The sequence below is a fragment of the Nicotiana sylvestris genome, chromosome 4 (assembly GCF_000393655.2).
Source record: "Nicotiana sylvestris chromosome 4, ASM39365v2, whole genome shotgun sequence".
Classification (NCBI taxonomy): domain Eukaryota; kingdom Viridiplantae; phylum Streptophyta; class Magnoliopsida; order Solanales; family Solanaceae; genus Nicotiana; species Nicotiana sylvestris.
In genome coordinates, this window is record NC_091060.1 from 144,547,908 (window position 1) to 144,558,800 (window position 10,893).

The window sequence follows — 10,893 nt, forward strand, 5'->3', positions numbered from 1 at the left end:
TCTATTATGGAATCAATTGAGACCTATAGGCATGATTTCTAACATAATAAGATACAAAAGTCCTATAGGCATGGTTTCTACTTATAAACGCAAACACAGCAAATTGTAAAGTCCTATAGGCATGGTTCCTACCTGTATTACCCCAACATTCGTTTACAAATTATTACATACCATATGAATGAATTACATAAGTAAATAAGAAAATAAGAAAATAAGAAATTATTCTATAAGGAGCCTACAGATAGGCCCAGATTTCCAAAGCCTCCAATAGCCTCAAATGCCTCAATTCCATAGACAACGTCATAGTCTAGGTGCATCAAAGTTCCCTAAGGATCTCAAGGATCCCGGGCAGTGCTTACACCTAAACTTAGTAACAAAATTGAATAAGGGCAGTGTGGAAGGGCCAGCCTCAGTATGCCAGAGTTTAGAGGGTTCTCAAGAGGATCCCAAGTCAGTATACATACTGGAGGGGGCAAAATCTATTGACTTAGGAGTAGAGTAGGAGTGATTGACATAGTTTGAAAGGTTTTAGTAGGAAAATAGTATTGATAGGATACTTGGAAATAATTTTTGTGAAACAATAGAGGAGTTATTCAATGAGATGTTTTGAAAAGAGTAGGGCAGTCAACAAACAATAGACCAGTCTTAAAACCATAGTAAGTTCAGCATTACACACAGAACAAAGAAGGTTTAACACCATAAGCCTTCACACAGGGGTAAATGGGAATTGGAGACAAGGGAAACACATAATGGTAAACAGACAACAGGCAGAAGTCTTTGGAATTATGCTCAAAAACATTATTTAGACATAGTCACAGAATCAACAAGGCTTAAGAGAGTTTAGTATAAGATCCACATGATTTGATCAATCCAAAAACTATACAAGTTTAAGAGTGTAGACTACATAGAGGGCAGGGGTAACATGTTCATACTGATCCTAAGGAAGGGGAGTTCATAACATGCTAATCATGTAATCATATTAACTGTAATTTTCATAGCAAAACCATAAGTAAAAGCAAACTAGAAACAGGATAAACTGAAGCAATAAAAGAACCATATTATTTTGGAACTTGAATTGAAATTAGAACATACCAGTAAACAAGACATTGAGCAAAAGTGAAAGAGTAGGAGAGCACAATAGTTAGCATTGGCTTGCAACCGACTAACTAAGAATAGTAGCAAATATCACAAAAGAGAGAGAGAGCAGAAAGTTTAAGTGAGAGAGAGAGAGTTTTTTTAACAAAATTGATCGTGTGTCTGTGTTAATGAGAGAGTATGTATATATAGTAGTTCGAAATTAGATAAAAATAAGCTAAGAATCATAGTAGCATAGTAATTATGGAACTCAGAATCAATTAGAGCAAAATCAGGATAAATACTCCATTAAGTTAAGGGAGTTAATTCAAACGGTAGGAACAAGTAACAAATAAGGAAAGAAATTAGTGTATGGCTAATAAGGAAAGATTTAAATTCAGTAAGTATAGGGTAAACAATTAGGGCTAAGTTCATAAACCTCTAATTAAGGAATAGCCAGTAAGAATAAAATACCACAACAGACAAGGTAGGCGAATCAGTTAATTTGAATAGAAGAGGTACAAATTGAGGGTTTAAAGGAAGGTCTTTCAATCAAACCCAAAATATAGGGAATCTAGAATCAATCAAAGTGGGAGTCACGATTCTGTATTCATCATATAAATAGAGAAGATAAAAATAGCCAAACATAGCAAACATGTAAGTTAAACAATATCGATAGAAAGAGGCAAGTCTGAACAATCAAGATGAACATAAGCACATAGAGGTGATATAAGTTAGGCTAAAAACTCTGTAAGAACATATTCGAAGCAAGATAGTCACAGAAACTCAAACAAGAAATGGGCAGTCATGCTAATACACAAAACCAAACGAAGAAGTCCAGAAAATTAGGGCTTTCAACATAGGTGAGTTTAAAAGGTAGTAAAATCATAGAATCACTCGAGATATGCAAGAGATGGACGTTTAACATAAGGAATCAGTTTAAACAAAGTTTTAAAAGGAGTTCCGAAACCCCTAATTTTAGAAGAAGGTGAAAACCCTTTGAAATCGATGACTCTTGTAAAAGAGTCACAAGAACAGTGTAAAATACCAAAGAAACAAACTCAAATCGTTTTAAAATTGTACATATCTAGAAGATGTAGGCAGAAATTAGGGTTTCAGAAGAAACCCAAATAGAGATGAAGGAACCTGTCTAGAATCCCAAGGATCGTAACAAGCACAACATGATTTTGCTTGAAATCACACTGAAGTAGCCAAGAACAGACAAATAGCAAACCCTAGATGCAAGTTGGCGTGGCCCAGGGCCCTTGAAGACCTTAGAGAAGGCAAGCATAACATTAGAGGAGCCATTGGAGGCTTAGGAGTTGAAGGGAGATCACTGGAGAAGACCGGAGAAGAAGGTCAGCGGTTGGAGGATCTAGGGTTAGGTTGAGTGGTTGAGAGAGGAGAGGAGATGAGAGAATACAGAGGCGGCGGTATCTGAATAATGAGAGGGGTCGTTGGAATTAAAAATGGTAAGAAAGGACGAGGGCCGTTGATCTTTTAGATCAATGGCCAGGATTAAATATGGCTTTGGGTCGGGTAGGCGGGTTCATGGCTTGGGTCAGGTACTTTTTAATATGAAATTGGGCTGGGGTTGGGTTTAAATTGGGCTACAATTGAAATGCAGATTTGGCTATATTTTAAATAGCCAATTTTCCCTATATAACTTATAATAAATAATAATTAATTTCTGGAAAATATTTTGTGTACTAAAATGATTTAAAATAGATATTTAACATTTTAAAAATAGAGGATATCAATTTTACGCATATAAATGTAATAATACAATAATGGGGCTAATATTGCAATTATATGCAATTTAGCTTTAAAAATACAAAATGCAATTATAAAAATGCATAAAAATATTTTAACCATATTTTGGCATAAATATAGAAATTGAATGACTAAATCACCACCACACTAATTTGAGGGATAATTATTGGGGATTTTATGAATAAAAGGGAAAGAAATAAATCAATTTAAATCCTTAAAATTATGGAAAAAATTATAAAAACTTTGTGCATGCTTATATATGCATATATATGTTATTTGGAAGGTATTTTTGCATATATAAAATATAAAAAAAAATTGGGTATCAATAGCTGCTGCTCTTTACCCGGGAAGGATGAAAGAGTTTTCGGGTAAAGTAATGATGGCTAATTTTGACCGGCGGGATATTTTGAAGGACACAGGTCGGACTTTGGTCTTCAAGTTGCCTACATATCCCTGATTTTACAGGAATCAAGCCATGTGTAGTTCTGGATTCATCGGCGGAATATGCCGATGAAGTCATTGTGAGAACGGACACAAGGTGCCGAAACGACTATGGTGAGCCGTTAGGGTTCGGGATGGTTAGAGGGAACTAGAGCGAGATCGCTATTGCTAGGATAGCGGTTGCTGACGGGTTACCAGTAGATAGAGATGCTACAAACGTGTATTTGCGAAAATTTAAACATGACGCATATTCCCTTTGGACCATGAAGGTTGTCTTTGGATGGTTAAAGATGACGTCCTTGGACCATGAAGTCCTGGGCCATAAATTGTTTAGTGAGGGATTCACAAGCTATGAAATGATGTTCTCGAGCCATTACAAATGGTGCCTCCGAACCATGACGCCTTTGAATAATGATATGCAAATTTGAGGGATCCTCAGGCCATGACATGATGTCTTTCGACTCTGAGGATGATGCCTTTAGACTATGAGGCCTTCGGATAGATTGGAATATTTCAGCCCATGATATGCAATAGACACAATGTTATCAAGACAATAATTAGTCTTGTGAAATGGAGGGCATAGCTTAGCCCGATTGAAAAACGAATAGATAGTACCAGAATAGAAAAACATTTATGCAAGGAGGGACAATACTTAATCTCATGCAAATGGGAGGCAGTGCTTAGCCTTATGCAAATAGCGAGGCAGGGATTAGCCTCATGCAGTTATGGAGTCAAGGATTAGACTCATGCAAATAGGGAGGTAGGGATTAACCTCATGCAGGATGGAGTCAAGGATTAGACTTATGCGAATAGGGAGGCAGAGATTAGCCTCATGCAGGATGGAGTCAAGGATTAACCTCATGCAAATGGAGAGGAAAGGATTAGCCTCATGCAAGTATGGAGGCAAGGATTAGCCTCATGTAGTCAAGGATTAGACTCATGCAAGTATGGAGGCAGGGATTAGCCTCATGCAAATATGGAGTCAGGGATTAGACTAATGTAAATAGGGGAGGCAGGGATTAGCCTCATGTAGATATGGAGGCAAGGATTAGCCTCATGTAGGTATGGTGGACAGGGATTAGTCCCATGCAAGTATGGAGGCAGGGATTAGCCTCATGAAAATGTGGAGGCAAGGATTAGCCTCATGCAAATATGGGGGACTATTCATCCCACGCAAAGACCGAGTAGAAGAAAATAGTAGTGTATTTCTTAGCTGGAGATGTATTCGATGTCTGATGGCCTGATTGATAGTGAATTATCTTTGTGTATACATGTTTTGCGAGTGCTATCGTTATGTCAAATGTGCCTGCGTTCAAAGAAAAATTGTAAGTTTTGTGAGGAGAGGTTGGTTCTTACTTCATCTGCCGGCCTTACTCTACTCCATTCTGAAAGCCCTTCGAGTTCCCCTAGGTGACACCTGACTGTTATGGAAGTAGAGTTTTTGAAAATATGCAATATTTGAAAAAAATAGAGTTGTTTTAGAAACGTATTAATATATCAAGTAATTTTGATGAACTAGTGACTGTGACACATCTCAAAGATGTTGCAGCTCTCTTATGGAATTTTGAGGGTCCTCCTCAAAATTTTGCCCCAATTTGGTGGATGATTCTTCGGCTGTTTACGGATAATAGGCCTTGCTCAACCTTCTTCGGAATTTTGAGAACACTTCTCAAAATTCTTCCCCAATTTCTTAACTGATTATTGAGCGTCTGACACATGTTGGCGCTGGCTGGACTTGTTCCAAAATTTTGAAAACCCTCCTCAAAATTCTGCCCCAGTTTCTGATCTTAGGGGAAATGAAAATTTTATTATGATATGACCAAACCCATAAGGCTGTCTATGTGTCCCCCCTTAAGCGGGAATCAGGTCAAGCATAGTTCTATTACATCAAATGAGGAAATGTACATAATCTAAGCATAGTATCTCTTGACTACGTCTGAATTGATTGGTTTTGGCCAGACTTCTCCGTCTATTTCCACAAGTATGAGTGCTCCTCCTATTAGTACTTTGTGAACCATGTACGGACCATGCCAGTTGGGAGAGATTTTCCCTTTGGCTTCATCTTGATGTGGGCAGATCTTCTTCAGCACCAACTAACACGGTGCAAATTGCCTTGGTTTGACCCTTTTGTTGAAAGCTTTGGAAATTCTATTCTGATAAAGTTGGCTCTGGCATACTGCGTTCATCCTCTTTCCATCGATGAGGGCCAATTGTTCATAGCGACTCCTTATCCATTCTACATCGCTAAGTTCAGCCTCATGTATGACTCTCAAAGAAGGAATCTCTACTTCGGCTGGGATGATAGCTTCAGTACCATAAACCAGCATGTAGGGAGTTGCTTGGTTGATGTGCGAACTGTAGTGCGGTATCCCAATAAAGCAAAAGGTAGCTTCTCATGCCATTGTTTGTGGTTCTCTATCATTTTCCGTAGTATCTTCTTGATGTTTTTGTTGGCGACTTCTACGGCTCCATTCATCTGAGGTCTGTAGGCTGTGGAATTCTTGTGTTTGATTTTGAAAGTTTCACACATAGCTTTCATCAGATCACTGTTGAGATTGGCAGCATTGTCGGTAATAATGGACTCGGGAACTCCGAATCTGCAAACAATACGATCCTTGACAAAATCTATGATGACTTTCTTGGTTACAGCTTTGTAAGATGCAGCCTCTACCCATTTTGTGAAGTAATCAATGGCTACCAGAATAAACCTGTGCCCGTTTGAAGCAGTAGGCTCGATTGGACAAATAACATCCATTCCCCAAGCGGTGAATGGCCAAGGTGAGTTTGTTACATTGAGCTCATTCTGCGGCACTTTTATCATATCAGCATGCACTTGACATTGAAAGCATTTGCGGACATACTGAATACAATCCGTCTACATAGTCATCCAGAAGTAACCTGCCCTGAGTATCTTCTTAGCCAAGACGAAACCATTCATGTGTGGGCCACAGGTCCCAGCATGCACATCCTCAAGTAGTTTAGAAGCTTCCTTTGTGTTAACACATCTTAGTAGGCCCAAATCGGGAGTTCTTCTGTACAAGTTCCCCCCACTGTGGAAGAAGTGATTTGACAATCTCCGGAGCATGCGTTTCTAGGTGTGATTTTCGTGCTCCGGGTATTCTCCTTTTGATAAGTATTCTTTGATGTCATGGAACCAAGGTTTTCCGTTCGCTTCTTCCTCGACATGAGCACAATATTCCGGCTGATTATGGATCCTCACCAGAATGGGATCAATGTAGTTCTTATCTGGATGTTGTAGCATGGATGACAAAGTGGCCAATGCGTCGGCAAACTCATTCTGAATTCTGGGCACATGTCGGAATTCTCCTTTGTAAACCTCATTCTCAATTCCTGCACGTGGTGCAGATATGGCAATATCTTGCAATTCTTGGTGGCCCACACTCCTTGTACCTGGTGCACAAGCAAATATGAATCACCGATTACCAACAACTCCTAATGTTCATGTCGACTACCATGTTGAGCCCTAGTATGCAGGCTTCATATTCTGCCATATTGTTGGTGCAAGGAAATCTGAGTTTGGAAGATACCGGATAATGCTAACCCATTTTTGATACCAGAACTGCTCCGATGCCTACTCCTTTGAAATTTGCGGCTCCATCAAAAAATATCCTCCAACCGTCATATGCTTCAGTAATGTCTTCTCCTACGAATGATACTTTTTCATCAGGAAAATACGTTTTCAAGGGTTCGTATTCTCCTCCCACCGGATTTTCAGCAAGGTGATCTGCCAATGCTTGTCCCTTGACCGCCTTATGAGTTACATAGACGATATCGAACTCACTTAGCAGTATCTGCCATTTGGCCAACTTTCCAGTCAGCATTGGTTTCTGAAATATGTACTTTAAAGGATCCATCTTGGGTATGAGGTATGTAGTGTAGGCATAGAAGTAATGCCTCAACTTCTGGGCCGTCTAGGTCAAAGCACAGCAAGTGCATTCGAGCAGAGAATACTGTGCTTCATAAAGTGTGAACTTCTTACTCAAGTAATATATGGCTTGCTCCTTCCTTCCTATCTCGTCATGTTGTCCTAAAGCACATCCGAAGGCTCCATCCAATACGGACAGATAAAGTAACAAAGGCGTCCTGGTTCTGGCGGGACCAAAATTGGTGGTGTGGACAGGTACTCCTTGATCTTATCGAAAGCTTTCTGACAATCCTCTGTCCAGCTTGTTTCAGCGTCTTTCCTCAACATTTTGAATATGGGTTCACATATGACTGTGGACTGTGCTATGAATCGACTGATATAGTTGAGACGCCCTAAGAAGCTCATCACATCCTTTTTGCTCTTAGGTCGTGGTAACTCTTGAATAGATCTGACTTTAGATGGATCCAGTTCGATCCCCCGACGATTGATGATGAATCCTAGTAACTTTCCTGCGGGAACCCTGAATACACACTTTGCAGGGTTCAATTTCAAATTGTACCTCCTTAGCCTATCGAAGAACTTCCTCAAGTCTGCTATGTGATCTGCGACCCTCTTGGATTTGATAATGACATCGTCCACATACACCTCTATTTATTTATGTATCATATCATAGAAGATAGTTGTCATGGCTCTCATGTAAGTGGCTTCAGCATTCTTCAGACCAAATGGCATCATCTTGTAACAATATACACCCCATGGTGTAATAGAAGTTGTCTTCTCTGCATCTTAATTATCCATCCAAATCTGGTGATAACCCATGAAGCAATCTACAAAGGATTGGAATCATGGTTGGCGCAATTATCGATCATGATGTGTATATTTGGCAATGGGAAGTCATCCTTGGGACTTGCTTTATTTAAATCCCGATAGTCAACACATACTTGACCTTCCCATCCTTCTTCAGAACTGGCACAATGTTAGCTAACCAGGTTGGGTACTCAACCACCCTGAGAACTTTGGCTTTGATCTGCTTGGTAAATTCCTCCTTGATTTTTAGGCTCATGTCTTGTTTGAACTTTCTGAGTTTCTATTTTACTGGCGGACACATGAGATTAGTAGGCAACTTGTGAACAACTATGGAAGTGCTCAAACTGGTCATGTCATCATATGACCATGCAAAAATATCCTCATATTCTTTTAGGAAACGAATGTACTCTTCCTATTCTGTTGGTGACAAGTGAATGTTGATGCGGGTCTCCTTGATGGTCTCGGCATCTCCAAAATTTACTGCTTCGGTTTCGTCCAGATTGGACTTAGGCTTATTCTCAAAATTTTCGACCTCCATGACAATTTCCTCGGGTATCTCGTCTTCCTCATTTGAACCACTATTCTCATGTTACATTGCCTCATTACATGTCACAGTCACTGGTTCATCAGGAAAAGTGATAATATCATTGTAGAAAGAAAAAGAGTAAAGATAGTAGTGAATAATAAAGAGCAAATGCATTTGATTAAAACTTGAAAAATGGTTAAGACAAAGCACGACTCGGTGAATCGAGCGTTTATTTTGAAACAAGTAAAACTTAAATGAAACTATAGGAAATCTTAAATGCCTAGAATAACTATACAGGTAAATTCTGCGAAGCTACCCAGGGACTCGACGGGCTTGAGATGGTGTGGCAGTCCAGTTTCTGAGAACAACTCCCTTTGTCTTAGTCTGAATAGTGAGGTCTTCTTCATTCTCCTTCTTAATTATAGCACCGCAGTCCATGTTCTCATCCTCCAAGAACAAATTCTTCAACCCAGCGAGTACTTCTTCCTCTACAGTTCCCCATATTGTGTCAGCCTGATAAAAATCCTATTCCAAACGTGGCACCGGTTGATCAAGAGGGTAATATGGTCCACGCTATGGAGGCGAACAATCATTGTACTATTGTTATGTATATCGGTATCCGAGCCCAAAAGTGGTACCATGATTTTTTAGCTTTATTGGTTTGGTGATACCTTGGAGGTTCTTTCCCAACCCTTTACCGGGTTCATATCCGGACCATTCTAGTATGCTTTCTATTTTGTTACTCCACCACTTATCCTTCTCAATGACATTGACCCGTTCGATGTGATGATAGGTTTCCCCTCCTAGCCTTCTTATATGTCCAATGACCGAGATGGTTTGACTAGTGTAGAGAGGGTTACTTCCATCTCTGTGAATGATTACTTCCTGGAGGTTCCATTCAAACTTCACGGCTTGATGTAGAGTGGAAGGCACGACTCCGGTAGCATGGATCCAGGGTCAGGCCAACAGAAGATTATATGATGCTGGTATGTCAAGTACTTGGAATTCAACGTCGAACCAAGTCGTCCCTATCTGCAAGCAAAGTTTAATTTCCTGATTGTGGCCCTCTAGGACCCATCGAAAGCCTTCACATTCATGCTTCCTACCTGTATCTCATGGAAACCTTTGTTCAAACTCTTCAGGGTGTCCAATGGACAAATATTTAAGCTCGAACCCCCATCAACCAGGACCCTGACAATGAACTTGTCTTCGATTTGCACTGTGATATGTAATGCTCGATTATGATTCAAACCCTCAGGCGGTAGCTCATCTTCGTATAAGATAATCTTATGGCTCTCCAGCACTTGCCCAACCATGTTGGCCATTTCTCCACTAGTGATGTTATTGGGTACATAAGCCTCGCTCAGTACTTTTATCAAAGCATTATTATGTGCCTCTAAATTCTGCAATAGTGACAGGATAGATATCTGCACAGGGACTTTGTTCAGATGGTCAACAATAGAGTATTCTTTTGCCTACACTTTCTTCCACACGTCATCTGGCCCAGTCTTAATGATAGGCTTCCTAGTAGTGGCATCCTTACTTGAACCTCCCAGGTGTTCAGGTGTAAAGACTCTTCCAGTTCTAGTCATCCCCCATGCAGCGTCAGATTCCTCTACCTTGGCTTTCCTTTTCCGCCAAGCCTCAACAACATAATCCCAGGGCATTTCTTTTGAGTTAAATGGGGGTGTGGTTGATACTATCACAGTAAAAGGTGTGACCACCTCTACTTCAAATGGAGCGGAGGTAGCTGCGGGCGGAGCCACTTCCACCTCGAATGGAACCGATGCAATTACCTCAACCTCAATTGGTTCTTGAGTCTGAACCACAATAGGAGTAAGTGTGACTACAACTTTAAAGTCATCGCCTTCTCGAATAAGCTCGATCAACCCTTTGGGGTCCCATTCTTCAGTCTCTATCACATGTACCCCATCACCTCTGTGATCAGGGAGTGGATTGTTGCAGACATTAGGTGCGGCCTCCTTTGCTTGTATGACCTTAGTGTCAATTAGCATCTGGATCTTATTATTCAATGTTCGGCACTCAGCAGTAGTATGCCCTTTCATACTAGAATGGTACACACAATTTTTTTTCGGATTGACCCATTGGGATGGATTTTCTAATGTCACAGTGGGAATAAGAGTAACGTAACCTGCGGCTTTCAACCTTTCATACAGTTGGTCAATGGGTTCAGCAATGGCAGTGTATTGTCTGGGTGGCTTGCAGTCAAAGTTGGGTCTTGGTCTTGGATAATTTTGGCGAGCTGGTGGTGATTGGAAGTGGGATGGTTGGGAGTTATAGGTGTGATGGATAGTGGCTGGTTGGGAATATCTGGGAATTGAAGGCTGATAGGTAGGCGGTGATGCTTGGTATGTGGGTGGAGGTG